The sequence below is a fragment of the Oncorhynchus gorbuscha genome, linkage group LG18, assembly GCF_021184085.1.
Source record: "Oncorhynchus gorbuscha isolate QuinsamMale2020 ecotype Even-year linkage group LG18, OgorEven_v1.0, whole genome shotgun sequence".
NCBI lineage: Eukaryota > Metazoa > Chordata > Actinopteri > Salmoniformes > Salmonidae > Oncorhynchus > Oncorhynchus gorbuscha.
This window is the reverse complement of record NC_060190.1, coordinates 77,646,687-77,668,158: the sequence shown is the minus strand read 5'-3', so window position 1 is coordinate 77,668,158 and position 21,472 is coordinate 77,646,687. Positions and strand designations below refer to the sequence as shown.

At 44.7% G+C, this 21,472-nt stretch overlaps 1 pseudogene; it reads right to left on the bottom strand.

The window, feature by feature from the left end:
- The window catches only part of LOC124004212, an 89,608-nt pseudogene that overhangs the window by 9,503 nt on the left and 58,633 nt on the right, over positions 1-21,472 (bottom strand).

Below are 21,472 nucleotides of genomic sequence, written 5' to 3'. Positions count from 1 at the left end.
ATTCAATATGTTGTGGAGACTGGCTTAGTTATGATTCAATATGTTGTGGAGACTGGCTTAGTTATGATTCAATATGTTGTGGAGACTGGCTTAGTTATGATTCAATATGTTGTGGAGACTGGCTTAGTTATGATTCAATATGTTGTGGAGACTGGCTTAGTTATGATTCAATATGTTGTGGAGACTGGCTTAGTTATGATTCAATATGTTGTGGAGACTGGCTTAGTTATGATTCAAAATGTAGACTAGCCAGGATTAGTTAGGGGTTTAGTATATATTGATGACATTACAGGGCCCGGCTCAGGATTAGACATGATGAGTTAGTGGTTTAGTAGGTACTGATGACATTACAGGGCCCGGCTCAGGATTAGACATGATGAGTTAGTGGTTTAGTAGGTACTGATGACATTACAGGGCCCGGCTCAGGATTAGACATGATGAGTTAGTGGTTTAGTAGGTACTGATGACATTACAGGTTTTCGGCTCAGGATTAGACACGAGACCGATTATGGAATTAATTCTTAAGAAAGGTTAGTAAGTACGCTTACACCACGTCACAACGTTAAACATCTCACAATATGACAATCCTCAAAATGACAGAGATGAACCAAATCCCCTCTAGGAGAAAATACTAATTTCAACAGGCTTAGTGGAGAGAGATCTAATGTAGAGAGAGATCTCCTTATGTAGAGAGAGAGAGCTCCTTATGTAGAGAGAGATCTCTCCTTATGTAGAGAGAGATCTCTCCTTATGTAGAGAGAGATTTCTCCTAATGTAGAGAGATCTCTCCTAATGTAGAGAGATCTATCCTAATGGAGAGAGAGAGATATCCTTATGGAGAGAGAGAGAGATATCCTTATGGAGAGAGAGAGATATCCTTATGGAGAGAAGGAGAGAGAGATCTCCTTATGGAGAGAGAGAGATATCCTTATGGAGAGAAGGAGAGAGAGATCTCCTTATGGACAGAGAGAGAGAGAGAGAGAGATCTCATTATGGAGAGAGAGAGATATCCTTATTCTCCTTATGGAGAGAGAGAGAGAGAGAGAGAGAGAGAGAGAGAGAGAGAGAGAGAGAGAGAGAGAGAGAGAGAGAGAGAGAGAGAGAGAGAGAGAGAGAGAGAGAGAGAGAGAGAGAGAGAGAGAGAGAGAGAGAGAATCTCCTTATGGAGAGAGAGAGAGAGAGAGAGATCTCCTTATGGAGAGTGAGAGAGAGAGAGAGAGATCTCCTTATGGAGAGAGAGAGAGAGAGAGAGAGAGAGAGAGAGAGAGAGAGAGAGAGAGAGAGAGAGAGAGAGAGAGAGAGAGAGAGAGAGAGAGAGAGAGAGAGAGATCTCCTTATGGAGAGAGAGAGAGAGAGAGAGAGAGATCCTTAGGAGAGAGAGAGAGAGAGAGATCTCCTTATGGAGAGAGAGAGAGAGAGAGAGAGAGAGAGAGAGAGAGAGAGAGAGAGAGAGAGAGAGAGAGAGAGAGAGAGAGAGAGAGAGAGAGAGAGAGAGAGAGAGAGAGAGAGAGAGAGAGAGAGAGAGAGAGAGAGAGAGAGAGAGAGAGAGAGAGAGAGAGAGATCTCCTTATGGAGAGAGAGAGAGAGAGAGAGAGAGATGGAGAGAGAGAGAGAGAGAGAGAGAGAGAGAGAGAGAGAGAGAGAGAGAGAGAGAGAGAGAGAGAGAGAGAGAGATCTCCTTATGGAGAGAGAGAGAGAGAGAGAGAGAGAGAGATGGAGAGAGAGAGAGAGAGAGAGAGGAGAGAGAGAGAGAGAGAGAGAGAGAGAGAGAGAGAGAGAGAGAGAGAGAGAGAGAGAGAGAGAGAGAGAGAGAGAGAGAGAGAGAGAGAGAGAGAGAGAGAGAGATCTCCTTATGGAGAGAGAGAGAGAGAGAGAGAGAGAGAGATCTCCTTATGGAGAGAGAGAGAGAGAGAGATCTCCTTATGGAGAGAGAGAGAGAGAGAGAGAGAGAGAGAGAGAGAGAGAGAGAGAGAGAGAGAGAGAGAGAGAGAGAGAGAGAGAGAGAGAGAGAGAGAGAGAGACTCCTTATGGAGAGAGAGAGAGAGAGAGAGAGAGAGAGAGAGAGAGAGAGAGAGAGAGAGAGAGAGAGAGAGATCTCCTTATGGAGAGAGAGAGAGAGAGATCTCCTTATGGAGAGAGAGAGAGAGAGAGAGAGATCTCCTTATGGAGAGAGAGAGAGAGAGATCTCCTTGGAGAGAGAGAGAGAGAGAGAGAGAGAGAGAGAGAGAGAGAGAGAGAGAGAGAGAGAGAGAGAGAGAGAGAGAGAGATCTCCTTATGGAGAGAGAGAGAGAGAGAGATCTCCTTATGGAGAGAGAGAGAGAGAGAGATCTCCTTATGAAGATTATACAAGAGGAAGAGAATTCCACCACCACCAATCGATTACAAACAGAGAGTCAGGAAACAAATGACAGACTCCTAATCCTTACACACACACACACACACACACACACGCACACAAACTGATTGGCCAGCTCCCCAAACAGATGTCACAAGCCGTTGTTCCAAGCCGACGTTAGTTACACTAATCCCAAAAGCCCCAGCCGATAAGAGAGAGAGAAAGTTTCCTCTTTCTTCTGAAGGGTTCACATTTCTAATCCTAGACAAATCCATTTGTATTCAGGCCTGTTGGAGCCAGCCAGCATGGTGCTCTGCCTGGTCTCTTTTCTCTCTGTCCTCTCTCTCCAGGAACCTTCAGAGCCAGCACAGAGCTACAGCATATAGAAGCAGTGAAAAGTTAGAGGATAGCTGGATAGAGGCGGAGGATAACTGGATAGAGGCAGAGGATAGCTGGATAGAGGCAGAGGATAGCTGGATAGAGGCAGAGGATAGCTGGATAGAGGCAGAGGATAGCTGGATGGAGGCAGAGGATAGCTGGATAGAGGCATAGGATAGCTGGATAGAGGCAGAGGATAGATGGATACAGGCAGAGGATAGCTGGATAGAGGGGGAGGATAGCTGGATAGAGGCAGAGGATAGCTGGATAGAGGCAGAGGATAGCTGGATAGAGGGGGAGGACAGCTGGATAGAGGCAGAGAATAGCTGGATAGAGGGGGAGGACAGCTGGATAGAGGCAGAGGATAGCTGGATAGATGCAGAGGATAGCTGGATGCTTTTACACCTGCATTGTTTGCTGTTTGGGGATTTAGGCTGGGTTTCTGTACAGCACTTTGAGATATCAGCTGATGTACGAAGGGCTATATAAACACATTTGATTTGATTTGATTTGGATAGAGGTGGAGGATAACTGGATAGAGGCAGAGGATAGCTGGATAGAGGCAGAGGATAGCTGGATAGAGGCAGAGGATAGCTGGATAGAGGCAGAGGATAACTGGATAGAGGCAGAGGATAGCTGGATAGAGGCAGATGATAACTGGATAGAGGCGGAGGATAACTGGATAAAGGCAGAGGATAACTGGATAGAGGCAGAGGATAGCTGGATAGAGGTCGAGGATAGCTGGATAGAGGCAGAGGATAGCTGGATAGAGGGGGAGGATAGCTGGATAGAGGGAGAGGATAGCTGGATAGAGGCGGAGGATAGCTGGATAGAGGGGGAGGACAGCTGGATAGAGGCAGAGGATAGCTGGATAGATGCAGAGGATAGCTGGATGCTTTTACACCTGCATTGTTTGCTGTTTGGGGTTTTAGGCTGGGTTTCTGTACAGCACTTTGAGATATCAGCTGATGTACGAAGGGCTATATAAACACATTTGATTTGATTTGGATAGAGATGGAGGATAACTGGATCGAGGCAGAGGATAGCTGGATAGAGGCAGAGGATAGCTGGATAGAGGCAGAGGATAGCTGGATAGAGGCAGAGGATAGCTGGATAGAGGGGGAGGATAGCTGGATAGAGGCGGAGGATAACTGGATAGAGGCGTAGGATAACTGGATAGAGGCAGAGGATAGCTGGATAGAGGCAGAGGATAACTGGATAGAGGGGGAGGATAACTGGATAGAGGCAGAGGATAGCTGGATAGAGGCAGAGGATAGCTGGTTAGAGGCAGAGGATAGCTGGATAGAGGCGGAGGATAGCTGGATAGAGGCGGAGGATAACTGGATAGAGGGGGAGGATAGCTGGATAGAGGGGGAGGATAGCTGGATAGAGGGGGAGGATAGCTGGATAGAGGGAGAGGATAGCTGGATAGAGGTGGAGGATAGCTGGATAGAGGCGGAGGTTAGTTGGATAGAGGCGGAGGATAACTGGATAGAGGCGGAGGATAACTGGATAGAGGCAGAGGATAGCTGGATAGAGGCAGAGGATAGCTGGATAGAGGCAGAGGATAGCTGGATAGAGGCGGAGGATAGCTGGATAGAGGCAGAGGATATCTGGATAGAGGGGGAGGATAGCTGGATAGAGGCGGAGGATAGCTGGATAGAGGCGGAGGATAGCTGGATAGAGGGGGAGGATAGCTGGATAGAGGCAGAGGATAGCTGGATAGAGGCAGAGGATAGCTGGATAGAGGCGGAGGATAACTGGATAGAGGGGGAGGATAGCTGGATAGAGGGGGAGGATAGCTGGATAGAGGGGGAGGATAGCTGGATAGAGGTGGAGGATAGCTGGATAGAGGCGGAGGATAGCTGGATAGAGGCAGAGGATAGCTGGATAGAGGCGGAGGATAACTGGATAGAGGCGGAGGATAACTGGATAGAGGCGGAGGATAACTGGATAGAGGCAGAGGATAGCTGGATAGAGGCGGAGGATAACTGGATAGAGGCGGAGGATAACTGGATAGAGGCAGAGGATAGCTGGATAGAGGCAGATTATAGCTGGATAGAGGCAGAGGATAGCTGGATAGAGGGGGAGGATAGCTGGATAGAGGGGGAGGATAGCTGGATAGAGGGAGAGGATAGCTGGATAGAGGCGGATGATAGCTGGATAGAGGGGGAGGATAGCTGGATAGAGGCAGAGGATAGCTGGATAGAGGCGGAGGATAGCTGGATAGAGGCAGAGGATAGTTGGATAGAGGCAGAGGATAGCCGGATAGAGGCGGAGGATAGCCGGATAGAGGCGGAGGATAACTGGATAGAGGCGGAGGATAACTGGATAGAGGCGGAGGATAGCTGGATAGAGGCAGAGGATAGCTGGATAGAGGCAGAGGATAGCTGGATAGAGGCAGATGATAGCTGGATAGAGGAGGATGATAGCTGGATAGAGGCGGAGGATAGCTGGATAGAGGCAGAGGATAGTTGGATAGAGACTGTATTGGAGGCTGTGTGAATGGAGTGAATGTGAATGGAGGCCTCCTACAGGGAGGAACTGATTGGGGAGTCTCTGGATTACTGCTGGTTGACTCTACTGTCTGCTGGGTTGAAGCAGATGGATAGAGTAAGATGAACCAAGCCTAATTGAACCAGTGTTACATGATCACTGTAACAGAGGTTAACCAACCGTAACTTAAGTATCTACGCCCTGTACACTTAACATGGCTAACAATGTTTAAAAAAGATTTAACATATTTGAACTGCAGTACTGTATATACAGTGGGGCAAAAAAGTATTTAGTCAGCCATCAATTGTGCAAGTTCTCCCACTTAAAAAGATGAGAGAGGCCTGTAATTTTCATCATAGGTCCACTTCAACTATGACAGACAAAATGAGAATAAAAAAATCCAGAAAATCACATTGTAGGATTTTTAATGAATTCATTTGCAAATTATGATGGAAAATAAGTATTTGGTCAATAACAAAAGTTTATCTCAATATTTATTTTATTTAAATTTCTAAATCAGATGTAACTTTTGCCGAGTATGAGATCATCATCCTCCTAAGGTACTCCTTAAAATCATCTAAAATTATATCGGGGGTCGCCTTTTCTCCGTCTACATTTGTAATGGTAAAGGTCAATTTTTTCAATACATTTTGGGTACAGAAGATGTACTGGGTAATTCTATGGCTAAGTGAATTTTCTATTGGTGTAATTATAGATGATATTGTAGAATGATCAAATCAAATCATAATCAAATTTAATCAAATTATTTATATAGCCCTTCGTACATCAGTTGATATCTCAAAGTGCTGTACAGAAACCCAGCCTTAAACCCCAAACAGCAAGCAATGCAGGTGTAGAAGCACGGTGGCTAGGAGAAACTCCCTAGAAAGTCCAAAACCAAAGAAGAAACCTAGAGAGGAACCAGGCTATGTGGGGTGGCCAGTCCTCTTCTGGCTGTGCCGGGTGGAGATTATAACAGAACATGGCCAAGATGTTCAAATGCTCATAAATGACCAGCATGGTCGAATAATAACAAGGCAGAACAGTTGAAACTGGAGCAGCAGCACGGCCAGGTGGACTGGGGACAGCATGGAGTCATCATGTCAGGTAGTCCTGAGGCATGGTTCTAGGGCTCAGGTCCTCCAAGAGAGAGAAAGAAAGAGAGAAAGAGAGAATTAGAGAGAGCACACTTAAGAGGCAGAGAATCCCATTCTGTATACTTCTGGCCCTTCTTTGGACACTGTGTTAACTGACCTCCAGACGAGCTTCAATGCCATACCTCTCTCCTTCCGTGGCCTCCAACTGCTCGTAAATGCAAGTAAAACTTAATGCATGCTCTTCAACTGATCGCTTCCCACACCTCCCCACCCATCCATTATCACTACTCTGGACGGTTTTGACTTAGAATATGTGGACAACTACAAATACCTAGGTGTCTGGTTAGACTGTAAACTCTCCTTCCAGACTCACATTAAGCATCTCCAATCAAAATTAAATCTAGAGTCGGCTTCCTATTTTGTAACAAATCATGCATCACTCATGCTGCCAAACATACCCTCGTAAAGCTGACTATCCTACCGATCCTTGACTTTGGCGATGTCATTTACAAAATAGCCTCCAACACTCTACTCAGCAAATTTGATGCAGTCTATCACAGGGCTATCTGTTTTGTCACCAAAGCCCCATATTCTACCCACCACTGTGACCTGTATGCTCTCGTTTGCTGGCCCTCACTACATATTCGTCACCAAACCCACTGGCTCCAGGTCATCTATAAGTCTTTTCTAGGTAAAGCCCTGCCTTATCTCAGCTCACTGGTCACCATAGCAACACCCACCCGTAGCACGCGCTGTAGCAGGAATATGTCACTGATCATCCCCCAATGCCAATTCCTCCTTTGGCCGCCTTTCCTTCCAGTTCTCTGCTGCCAATGACTGGAACAATCTGCAAAAATCACTGAAGCTGAAGACTCACATCTCCCTCACTAACTTTAAGCACCAGCTGTCAGAGCAGCTCACAGATCACTGCACTTGTACATAGCCCATCTGTACATAGCCCATCTGTACATAGCCCATCTGTACATAGCCCATCTGTACATAGCCCACCTGTACATAGCCCATCTGTACATAGCCCACCTGTAAATAGCCCATCTGTACATAGCCCATCTGTACATAGCCCATCTGTAAATAGCCCATCTGTACATAGCCCATCTGTACATAGCCCACCTGTACATAGCCCACCTGTAAATAGCCCATCTGTACATAACCCATCTGTACATAGCCCATCTGTACATAGCCCATCTGTAAATAGCCCATCTGTACATAGCCCATCTGTAAATAGCCCACCTGTACATAGCCCATCTGTACATAGCCCATCTGTACATAGCCCATCTGTACATAGCCCACCTGTAAATAGCCCATCTGTACATAGCCCATCTGTACATAGCCCATCTGTACATAGCCCACCTGTACATAGCCCATCTGTACATAGCCCATCTGTACATAGCCCACCTGTACATAGCCCATCTGTACATAGCCCACCTGTACATAGCCCACCGGTACATAGCCCATCTGTAAATTGCACATCCAACTGCCTCATCCCCATACCGTTATTTATCTTGCTCCTTTGATCCCCAGTATCTCTACTTGCACACTCATCTTCTGCACATCTATTTACTCCAGTGTTGAATGTCTATATTGTCATTATTTCACCACTATGGCCTATTTATTGCCGTACCTCCCTTGTCCTAACTCATTTGTACTCACTGTATATAGACTTTTCCTACTGTATTATTGACTGTACGTTTGTTTATTCCATGTGTAACTCTGTTGTTTCTGTCTCATTTGGGCATCACCGTATGTATCCTTGTATGTATCCTTGTATGTTTCCTTGTATGTTTCCTTGTATGTTTCCTTGTATTTATCCTTGTATCTGCTTCCTCTTCTCCTCAGGGTTCTGGGTTCTCTTTTAATGCATGTTTAAAAGGAACTAAATGAAGTGGTTCAGTTACGACTCTGTCTCTGTGCGAGTAGCCTCTGACATCCAAGTAGATCCCAGTCATTAAGGACTCTGTCTCTGTGCGAGTAGCCTCTGACATCTAAGTAGATCCCAGTCATAAGGACTCTGTCTCTGTGCGAGTAGCCTCTGACATCTAAGTAGATCCCAGTCATTAAGGACTCTGTCTCTGTGCGAGTAGCCTCTGACATCCAAGTAGATCCCAGTTATTAAGAATTACTTTGCTACATGGTTACTTGGTTTCTGTTTGAAAAAATAGAGAAGACTTTGTGTGAATCCAAAATGTGCATCCTATTCCCTCTTTTATAGTGCACTACTTTGACCAGAGACCTATGGGATTCTCCAGTAGTGCACCATATAGGGGTGCTGTTTGACACGTAGACACTCCTCCTCTCCCAGGAGGTTGCCTGCTAAACACCTCGACCGACGCCTCGGGAAATTACATTTTCAAACTGCCGTTTTTTTTCTTTTTTCTCTTCTTTTCAACAGACCGTCAGTATCAATGGAAAAAGGCATAAAATGACAGGAAATTGATTTAGCATTCTTTAAAAAGGAGAAAGGAAGGCGTGTAGTGTACTCTATTGTTAAATAAAACTACTGACACTGATGCCCATTTTACTTAGCCTGTGTTACTCTGCATGCTTCTCCTGTCATAGTAAAGACCTCAAGGTACATACCAAATGGCACCATATTCCCTATATAGTGCACTACTTTTGAACCTGAGCCCTATGTGGGGTAATAGGGTGCCATTTGGGACAAGGTCATTGGCTATGCAGATTGGACCTATTATGATGCGTCATCTTATTATGACGTCCGTCAGAGGGAAAGGGAGAGACCGACCCGACTCAGCAGAGGTTTGTTCATCAGATATGAACAAAGGATACGCAAATAAGAGCCTCTCGCTGCCTCTCCTGACAACATCTCTAAATTCACTACCCCTCCTGACAACATCTCTAAATTCACTACCCCTCCTGACAACATCTCTACATCACAGCCCCTCCTGACAACATCTCTAAACTCACTGCCCCTCCTGACAACATCTCTACAGTCACTGCCCCTCCTGACAACATCTCTACACTCACTGCCTCTCCTGACAACATCTCTAAACTCACTGCCCCTCCTGACATCTCTAAACTCACTGCCCCACCTGACATCTCTAAACTCACTGCCCCACCTGACAACATCTCTACACTCACTGCCCCACCTGACAACATCTCTAAACTCACTGCCCCTCATGACAACATCTCTACACTCACTGCCCTCCTGACAACATCTCTAAACTCACTGCCCCACCTGACATCTCTACACTCACTGCCCCTCCTGACAACATCTCTACAGTCACTGCCCCACCTGACAACATCTCTACACTCACTGCCTCTCCTGACAACATCTCTAAACTCACTGCCCCTCCTGACAACATCTCTACACTCACTGCCCCTCCTGACAACATCTCTACACTCACTGCCCTCCTGACAACATCTCTACACTCACTGCCTCTCCTGACAACATCTCTACACTCACTGCCCCTCCTGACAACATCTCTACACTCACTGCCCCTCCTGACAACATCTCTACACTCACAGCCCCTCCTGACAACATCTCTACACTCACTGCCCCTCATGACAACATCTCTAAACTCACTGCCCCTCATGACAACATCTCTACACTCACAGCCCCTCCTGACAACATCTCTACACTCACTGCCCCTCCTGACAACATCTCTACACTCACTGCCCCTCATGACAACATCTCCACAGGGAATTTTGACAAGGTATTTTGAAATGAAACAGCTTTTCCTTTTCCAATTGATGTGTGAAGGCATGTGTAACTTTGCTTTACTCAAGCAACAGCCGAGCCACATACCGTGCAACGTGTGATGACCGACCACTGTCACAGCATTATTAACACATCTTCACAAGCAACGAACCTCCTCTTCATCATGCCATGTTATAATCTAATGAGAACATTTTCTTCCTGTTCTGATTGGTCAAATTTGGGAAGGTATTACATGTTACTGTGATTCTTCAGTAGCGTAATGAGTCTCCACTTAGCTATTGTCCTTTCCCTGTCTCACTTGCCCTTACCATCCTACAGTATTTTAGCCTTAGGAAGATATTAGTGACTCGCGATAAGAACATCTGCTAAATGACTCAAATGGAAATATTGGAAGAATAGGATCCGGTGTCAGTATCAGTGTGATCCAGGTGTCAGTATCAGTGTGATCCAGGTGTCAGTATTAGTGTGATCCAGTGTCAGTATTAGTGTGATCCAGGTGTCAGTATCAGTATGATCCAGGTGTCAGTATGAGTGTGATCAGGTGTCAGTATCAGTGTGATCCAGGTGTCAGTATTAGTGTGATCCAGTGTCAGTATTAGTGTGATCCAGGTGTCAGTATCAGTGTGATCCAGGTGTCAGTATTAGTGTGATCCAGGTGTCAGTATTAGTGTGATCCAGGTGTCAGTATTAGTGTGATCCAGGTGTCAGTATTAGTGTGATCCAGGTGTCAGTATCAGTGTGATCCAGGTGTCAGTATTAGTGTGATCCAGGTGTCAGTATTAGTGTGATCCAGGTGTCAGTATCAGTGTGATCCAGGTGTCAGTATTAGTGTGATCCAGGTGTCAGTATTAGTGTGATCCAGGTGTCAGTATTAGTGTGATCCAGGTGTCAGTATTAGTGTGATCCAGGTGTCAGTATTATCCAGGTGTCAGATCCAGGTGTCAGTATTAGTGTGATCAGGTGTCAGTATTAGTGTGATCCAGGTGTCAGTATTAGTGTGATCAGGTGTCAGTATCAGTGTGATCCAGGTGTCAGTATTAGTGTGATCCAGGTGTCAGTATTAGTGTGATCCAGGTGTCAGTATTAGTGTGATCCAGGTGTCAGTATTAGTGTGATCAGGTGTCAGTATTAGTGTGATCCATCCAGGTGATCCAGGTGTCAGTATTAGTGTGATCCAGGTGTCAGTATTAGTGTGATCCAGGTGTCAGTATTAGTGTGATCCAGGTGTCAGTATTAGTGTGATCAGGTGTCAGTATTAGTGTGATCCAGGTGTCAGTATTAGTGTGATCAGGTGTCAGTATCAGTGTGATCCAGGTGTCAGTATCAGTGTGATCCAGATCTGCTTTTAAACAGGAAGACAGGCTTGTGTGTTTTACAAGTGTTTTATTTAACCTTTATCTAACTTAGCAAGTCAGTTAAGAACACATTCTTATTTACAATGACGGCCTACTAAAAAAGGCAAAAGGCCTCCTGCTGGGACGAGGCTGGGAGTAAAATAAAGAGAGACCTTAGACAACAACAAAGCAAGGCAGCAACACATAACAACACAGCATGGTAGCAGGACAACAAGACAACAACATGGTAGCAACACAACATGACAACAACATGGCGGCAACACAACATGACAACAACATGGTAGCAACACAACATGACAACAACATGGTAGCAACACAACATGACAACAACATGGTAGCAACACAACATGACAACAACATGGTAGCAACACAATATAACAACATGGTAGCAACACAACATAACAACAACATGGTAGCACCACAACATGACAACAACATGGTAGCAACACAACATGACAACAACATGGTAGCAACACAACATAACAACAACATGGTAGCAACACAACATGACAACAACATGGTAGCAACACAACATGGTAGCAACACAACATGACAACAACATGGTGTAACACAACATGACAACAACATGGTAGCAACACAACTTGACAACAACATGGTAGCAACACAACATGACAACAACATGGTAGTAACACAACATGACAACACAGCGTGGAAACAACACAACATGACAACAACATGGTAGCAACACAACATGACAACACAGCGTGGAAACAACACAACATGACAACAACATGGTAGCAACACAACATGACAACAACATGGTAGCAACACAACATGACAACAACATGGTAGCAGCACAACATGACAACAACATGGTAGCAACACAACATGGTAGCAGCACAACATGACAACAACATGGTAGCAACACAACATGGTAGCAGCACAACATGACAACAACATGGTAGCTACACAACATGACAACAACATGGTAGTAACACAACATGACAACAACATGGTAGCAACACAATATGACAACAACATGGTAGCAACACGACATGACAACAACATGGTAGCAACACAATATGACAACAACATGGTAGCAACACAACATGACAACAACATGGTAGCAACACGACATGACAACAACATGGTAGCAACACAACATGACAACAACATGGTAGCAACACGACATGACAACAACATGGTAGCAACACAACATGACAACAACATGAGTCAATCACCACCTTCCGGAGACACCTGAAACCCCACCTCTTTAAGGAATACCTAGGATAGGATAAGTTATCCTTCTCACCCCCCCCCCCTTAAGATTTAGATGCACTATTGTAAAGTGACTGTTCCATTGGATGTCATAAGGTGAATGCACCAATTTGTAAGTCGCTCTGGATAAGAGCGTCTGCTAAATGACTTAAATGTAAATGTAAATGTATGACAACAGCATGGTAGCAACACAACATGGCAACAACACGGGTAGCAACACAACATGGTAGCAACACAACATGGCAGCAGCACAACATGGTAGCAACACAACATGGCAGCAACACAAAACATGGTACAAACACACAAGCTAAAAAACTAGGATGGTGGCATTTATAGTCTCCAGTATTATAATTGTGTGAATACTAATCAACGCTACGAATATGCTTTACATCAAATGCCAAATAAATATTTTACATAATGAAAGTGATGTTTCTGACTCTTTCTCAACTGACTAGAAAATCTGTCCTCAACTCGCCTCTTCTTCTTCTTCTTCGTTGCTCTGATCAGAAATAACTGACCAGTTACAAGCCAGCATTTTGATGATGTCACGTTCGTACCAGTGCAGATGGAGGAGAAGAGACTAATTTTAAAACCAATAAAGATAGCTTCAGTCTGGCAGCCCCAGGCGATGCACCTCATTCAACAACCTCAGTCTTTCTCTGAGGCCTAGGGGAGGGTGGCTCCGACAGCTTTAAAAATAGAGAGAGTGTCATCGCCTCCCCGGGACAGCAGTAGCTACCGCAACATCGTCCTCACATGTCAAAACTGAGAGCGTCTCATTTTCAATCTGGTCCCCCCTTTGTCCACCCCCCTTAACCCTCAACCTCTATCCCTGACCATCCTTTTGTCCACCCCCCTGGGGCGGCTGGGTACCCTAGTGGTTAGAGCGTTGGACTAGTAACCGGAAGGTTGCAAGTTCGAATCCCTGAGCTGACAAGGTACAAATCTGTCATTCTGCCCCTGAACAGGCAGTTAACCCACTGTTCCTAGGCCGTCATTGAAAATAAGAATTTATTCTTAACTGGCTTCCCGAGTTAAATAAATAAATAAACCTTAACCTTACTTTCCCAATCCCTTGCTTGTGACTGCCTTGTTGCACCCCAGGTCAAAGGTCAGAAGATCACACAACTCTCTAAGAGAGGTGAAACATCAAAGGCCGCTGACTGTCGGCAGGAATGTTCGCTAAAAAGACAGACGGTATTTCTTAAGTTTCATTTTTGCTTACGTGTTAGAAGAAGAGAAATGTGTGTGATGTCTGATGCCTGCAGAATTTGTCTGGGAAGTTTGTAACAGAACTGACCTAGAAAGGTAACGTAAGAACAACCTAAGAACAACAGCAATCCTCACCTGATAACACCTGGCCTGATGACTGATGATAAACAGCTCCTTGCTGCCCTGAAGTACACACCTCCAGGGAAAGAGGTGTAATCTGAAATCTGAGAGAGACAGAGACAGACAGACATAAAGCCCATAAATTGAAATTAAAATATATATAGAGTGAGAAATAACAAAAGAGAGTGGAGAGAGAGTGACAGAGAGAGAGAGAGACACACAGAGAAGTGACACAAACAACTGGGGCTAAATAACAGAGCCAAAGCATTCCTTAGTCTACGAGGAATTCTAATTGGGCCATTTGTGTGATGGGGTGTAATATATCATTTGGCTTTTGGTGTGTGTGTGTTCTTGTTATGTCTCTTTTTTTTTTAAACAACACTTCCTTCATTTTTGTGACACCCCCCCCCCCAAACAAAAATGTGCTGAATTTTCTTCACATTTGCTTAAGGTTTTTTGCAAAGTTTTGCTGTGTTTAGAGAGAACCTGCTTGATGAGTCCCTGGGCATTTAATCTGTTCGTGGAACATCGCTTCTCATTTGTTCTCCTGTTATTAGTTATCTTCTGGGTCTCGGTGAAGCTGTGAAACAAACAGAGTGTTTGGATTCAGCCAATTTTGAAATATTCAGCTGTTGTGTGACGTCTGCTGCGGTTACCACGGTAACCGTCCTGACGAACGTTGTCCGAGACGTTATTTCTGATCTGTAACGTTCCAAGATAACCTTCTGCGCCACAACATCAATGTGTTCCTACCTTGACCCCCTTTTCCTTTACTAATCATCACGGTATGGACCTTAAAACTCAATGGAAACCTCTCCCATTAGATCTCTCTCTCTCTCACTCTCTCTGGTCAACATGTCTGCTGAATTCCAATTGACCCCTGGGCACTTTCGTGAAGCAGTCATTGAATAGGTATGCAAAACATTTAATTGCTCCAACTTGCATCATCTTCTAGAATTCCCACCATACAGTTCTGCTATTCAATGATTACCAGGAGTGGCTAAGGGGCTAGGGGTTAACCTATGAACCAAAAGCTAGTGAGTAGCGGTTAGGAGTTATGGGGACCTAGGTGTCGATTTGGAATTTAAAATACGCCTACTGGGGGAGTCTGCTTTTAATCTATACTTCTCACCACCAAGGGTGCAGAGGTCTCCTTCACAACCCCCCCTGTATCTTTACAGCCTGACCTAAAGTCACAAACACGCACACACAAACACGCACACACACACCTCATAGTTAAACAGGACAAATCTGAGGGGCCACGAGCCTCTCTGCCCGCAATGGACATGACTAGGGGGTTGCAAAGCTACCAGTAATGTATCAAAGCTACCAGTAATGTATCAAAGCTACCAGTAATGTATCAAAGCTACCAGTAATGTATCAAAGCTACCAGTAATGTATCAAAGATACCAGTAATGTATCAAAGCTACCAGTAATGTATCAAAGCTACCAGTAATGTATCAAAGCTACCAGTAATGTATCAACACTACCAGTAATGTATCAAAGCTACCAGTAATGTATCAAAGCTACCAGTAATGTATCAAAGCTACCAGTAATGTATCAAAGCTACCAATAATGTATCAACGCTACCAGTAATGTATCAAAGCTACCAGTAATGTATCAAAGCTACCAGTAATGTAGCAAAGCTACCAGTAATGTATCAACACTACCAGTAATGTATCAAAGCTACCAGTAATGTATCAAAGCTACCAGTAATGTATCAAAGCTACCAGTAATGTATCAACGCTACCAGTAATGTATCAAAGCTACCAGTAATGTATCAAAGCTACCAGTAATGTATCAACGCTACCAGTAATGTATCAAAGCTACCAGTAATGTATCAACACTACCAGTAATGTATCAAAGCTACCAGTAATGTATCAAAGCTACCAGTAATGTATCAAAGCTACCAGTAATGTATCAAAGCTACCAGTAATGTATCAAAATTACGAGGAATCTTCAATAATATTGGTAAATCTATGGCAATCTATCATAATGTCTAAAGTTGGTTATATATCAAAAAATGTTTTAAAAGAAAAATAAGCTTATTCAAACCCTCATATCAAACACCAATGGAATTCATCGGTAAAGTTGTACTTTATATTTAGGATAATGTGGCTTTGTAATTCTATTTTATAAATGTTCTTATTTTATTACTTATGCTATTGTTCATGTTATTAAGGCCGACACAGTGGGCCACTTGTACATATCTAAAGTACACAAAAAAGGGACATTAGATGGTCTTGTGATTAAATACAATTGTTAAAATCTACCAAACTTCTGATAGTTTACTGAAAGTTCCCAGTAATATACCCTTTGGTAGCAACACTAGGAATCATCACACTTTAGGATCCTACCTCTCTCTGGGACACACACACACACACACACACACTTTAGGATCCTACCTCTCTCTGGGACACACACACACACACACTTTAGGATCTTAACTCTCTCTGGGACACACACACACACACACTTTAGGATTCTAACTCTCTCTGGGACACACACACACACACTTTAGGATTCTAACTCTCTCTGAGACACACATACACACACACTTTAGGATCCTACCTCTCTCTGGGACACACACACACACACTTTAGGATCCTACCTCTCTCTGGGACACACACACACTTTAGGATCTTAACTCTCTCTGGGACACACACACACACACACTTTAGGATTCTAACTCTCTCTGGGACACACACACACACACACACTTTAGGATTCTAACACTCTCTGGGACACACACACACTTTAGGATCCTAACACTCTCTGGGACACACACACACACACACACTTTAGGATCCTAACACTCTCTGGGAAATAATCACACCACAGAACACATTCATCTTGTCACCCTCACCTGCTCAATGACCTTCATACAGAGTCAACCAGAACTAACCTGTATGTGGAATCAACCAGAACTAACCTGTATGTAGAATCAACCAGAACTAACCTGTATGTGGAATCAACCAGAACTAACCTGTATGTAGAATCAACCAGAACTAACCTGCATGTAGAATCAACCAGAACTAACCTGTATGTGGAATCAACCAGAACTAACCTGCATGTAGAATCAACCAGAACTAACCTGTATGTAGATCTCAAACAGGGAATAAATGGGTGTAGGGCTCTGTGAGTACAGTGGGGAGAACAAGAATTTGATACACTGCCAATTTTGCAGGTTTTCCTACTTACAAAGCATGTAGAGGTCTGTAATTTGTATTAAAATCCAGAAAATCACATTCTTATTTTTAAGTAATTAATTTGCATTTTATTGCATGACATAAGTATTTGATACATCAGAAAAGCAGAACTTAATATGGAAGCCAGGCATACGGACTTTCAGCTCCCTCCAAAAATGTTCTATTGGGTTTAGGTCTGGAGACTGGCTAGGCCACTCCAGGACCTTGAGATGTGTGTTTCGGGTCGTTGTCATGCTGGAAGACCCAGCCATGAGCCATCTTCAATGCTCTTACTGATGGAAGGAGGTTGTTGGCCAAGATCTTGCAATACATGGCCCCATCCATCCTCCCCTCAATACGGTGCAGTCGTCCTGTCCCCTTTGCAGAAAAGCATCCCCAAAGAATGATGTTTCCACCTCCATGCTTCACGGTTGGGATGGTGTTCTTGGGGTTGTAGTCATCCTTCTTCTTCCTCCAAATACGGCGAGTGGAGTTTAGACCAAAAAGCTCAATTTTTGTCTCATCAGACCACATGACCATTCCTCCTCTGGATCATCCAGATGGTCATTGGCAAACTTCAGATGGGCCTGGACATGTGCTGGCTTGAGCAGGGGGACCTTGCGTGCACTGCAGGATTTTAATCCATGACTGCGTAGTGTGTTGCTAATGGTTTTCTTTGAGACTGTGGTCCCAGCTCTCTTCAGGTCATTGACCAGGTCCTGCAGTGTAGTTCTGGGCTGATCCCTCACCTACCTCATGATCATTGATGCCCCACGAGGTGAGATCTTGCATGGAGCCCCAGACCGAGGATGATTGACCATCATCTTGAACTTCTTCCATTTTCTAATAATTGCACCAACAGTTGTTGCCTTCTCACCAAGCGGCTTCCATGGCCCTCTGCAGGCTTCCATGGCCCTCTGCAGGCTTCCACGGCCCTCTGCAGGCTTCCATGGCCCTCTGAAGGCTTCCATGGCCCTCTGCAGGCTTCCACGGCCCTCTGCAGGCTTCCACGGCCCTCTGCTGCCACAATAACAGGATATGCACTGAGGTTGGCCGTGTCAAATTGATGTGACAACCCTGCTATCTCCTCCGACACTCAGTTCACTGCAGTCAGACAATTCCTATACTTTGCAGTGTGTGTGTGTGTGTGTGTGTGTGTGTGTGTGTGTGTGTGTGTGTGTGTGTGTGTGTGTGTGTGTGTGTGTGTGTGTGTGTGTGTGTGTGTGTGTGTGTGTGTGTGTGTGTGTGTGTGTGTGTGTGTGTGTGTGTGTGTGTGTGTGTGTGTGTGTGTGTGTGTGTGTGTGTGTGTGTGTGTGTGTGTGTGTGTGTGTGTGTGTGTACATATGCATTTTAACATGAATATGATGAAGCTGGTTTCACTTCAACTGGAAAATTCCATTCTTTCTTCTCTCTCTCTCACCCCTCCTCTCTCTCTCTCTCGCTCTTTTTCATTTCCATAGCAGTGCGCTAAATGAGAAAGCGTAACGAGGAGCTCCGGGGATGAGCCTAAACAAACACAAAAATCATCAGAATATCAAATCAATGATATATGTGCATTGCTGCTGGTCATTAACGAAATATGACTGAAGTCTTTTGTTGGTACTACTGAAAGCAGAGGACGTACATAACGGGGCTAACACCATATGTCTATATGTATATCCTGTATAGAAACTTGTGAACAAGTTCGAAGCCTGTGATTTTTAAAAGGTGTGGTGTATTGTCGTTAGTCAGTGATTTCCATGGTTACTGCGCCTTTGCCGTCTTCCACTTTGCAGCTCTGACCGGTATAACTCACACACACACACACACACACACACACACACACACACACACACACACACACACACACACACACACACACACACACACACACACACACACACACACACACACACACACACACACACACACACACACACACACACACACACACACACACACGTACACACATAAGCACACACACGTACACACATAAGCACACACACACACACACGTACACACACACACACACACACACACACACACACACACACACACACACACACACACACACACACACACACACACACACACACACACACACACACACACACACACACACACACACACACACATACGTACACACATAAGCACGCAAGCACACACACACATACATACACTCACAATCTCTCTCTCTCTCTCTCTCTCTCTCTCTCTCTCTCTCTCTCTCTCTCTCTCTCTCTCTCTCTCTCTCTCTCTCTCTCTCTCTCTCTCTCTCTCTCTCTCTCTCTCTCTCCTCTACTGTAGCTGAAGCCTTTCTCCCCTTTGTGTCCTTTTAAATGAGTCATGTCAACATGTCCACCAATCTGTGGCCTGACCTTCCCGAGAGAATAGGAATGTGAGAGGAATCTTAAACTTTCCCCAACAACACAAAGGCATCCAACAAGGGAGGCGGCAGAGAAGAAAGGGGAACTGTGTGTGTGTGTGACCCTCAGCCCCTCCTCACCCTTGCTAACCCATCCCCATGGCCTTTTCAGGCCTACTCCCTGGCCGCTCCTAACCCCCTCCCCGTGGCCTCTTCAGGCCTGCTCCCTGGCCCCTCCTAACCCCCCCCCCATGGCCTCTTCAGGCCTGCTCCCTGGCCCCTCCTAACCCCCTCCCCATAGCCTCTTCAGGCCTGCTCCCTGGCCCCTCCTAGACCCCCTCCCCACAGCCTCTTCAGGCCTGCTCCCTGGCCCCTCCTAACCTCCTCCCCATAGCCTCCTCAGGCCTGCTCCCTGGCCCCTCCTAACCCCATCCCCATAGCCTCCTCAGGCCTGCTCCCTGGCCCCTCCTAACCCCCCCCTATAGCCTCTTCAGGCCTGCTCCCTGGCCCCTCCTAACCCCCTCCCCATAGCCTCTTCATGTCTGCTCCCTGGCCCCTCCTAAACCCCTCCCCAAAGCCTCTTCAGGCCTGCTCCCTGGCCCCTCCTAACCCCCTCCCCATAGCCTCTTCAGGCCTGCTCCCTGGCCCCTCCTAACCCTCTCCCCATGGCCTCTTCAGGCCTGCTACTTCTGCCTAAACCAACCAAACATGGTTTATAAATCTTAAAACAAAATGTGAAACTGAACAAAGAAGGAGGCAGCCTCTCTGTCTGGCGTTTTGATATTTTTTGGTTGTCTGGTTGTCTTTTTTGTCTATTGTTCCTTTATTACTCTTTTAAAGGCTTGAGGGACTGTAGTTTGAAGGTTCTTGTTACTCACGCTAGGCGCAAAAGTCTATTGAATCTGAAAGATATCAGATGAAAGAGAAGTTTTCTAGTTCACAATTGATAACCAATGGGCCAAAGGAATCCCTTTCTGTATCTGAATGAATTTGATGGACATAAGCAACAACAATCATTGTATTGCCTCGTGAAATGTCCGTAACATTTTTGAAATAATGCTTACTCCTATCCAATCATTTCAGGTCAACAGCGATGATAGACTAGGTGAGTCGGGGCAAGAGGTCGATTTAAAAGGCAGAGTATAACCTGTCTGGGAACGGGGTTCCACTAGCGGACAGCCAACAGCCAATGAAATTGCACGGCGCCAACTTCAAATCAACAGAAATCTCATAAATCATATTTCTCAAACATACAAGTATTAGGCACCATTTTAAAGATACAATTCTTGTTAATCCAGCCACAGTGTCTGATTTCAAAAAGGCTTTACAGTGAAAGCTCCACAAACGATTATGTTAGGTCACCACCAAGTCACAGAAAACACAGCGATTTTTCCAACCAAAGAGAGTTGTCACAAATAGCAGAAATAGAGATAAAATTAATCACTAACATTTGATGATCTTCATCAGATGACACTCATAGGACTTCATGTTACACAATACATGCATGTTTTGTTCGATAGTGAATATTTATATCCAAAAATCTAATTTTATATTGGCGCATTATGTTCAGTAGTTCCAAAACATGCAGTGATTTAGCAGACAGCCACATCATTTTACAGAAATACTCATAATAAACATTGATAATATATACAACTATTATACATGGAACTTTAGATAAACTTCTTTAATGCAACCGCTGTGTCAGATTTTTTTTTTAAAAGCACAATCTGAGTACGGCGCTCAGACAACAAATCAAGCAAAACAGATATCCGCCATGTTAGAGTCAACATTAGTCAGAAATAGCATTATAAATATTCACTTACCTTTGATGATCTTAATCAGAATGCACTCCCAGGAATCCCAATAAATAACCTACAGTTTGCTAAACTAATCCAATCTGTTATTAATTGGATTTATTGCACCCATTACTGAGACTGTTGTTCCAGTTTAGAGTGATTGAGTCTCAGTATTCAATCTTCCCTACCCTGGCAGTCATTCTGAATGCAGGTGATT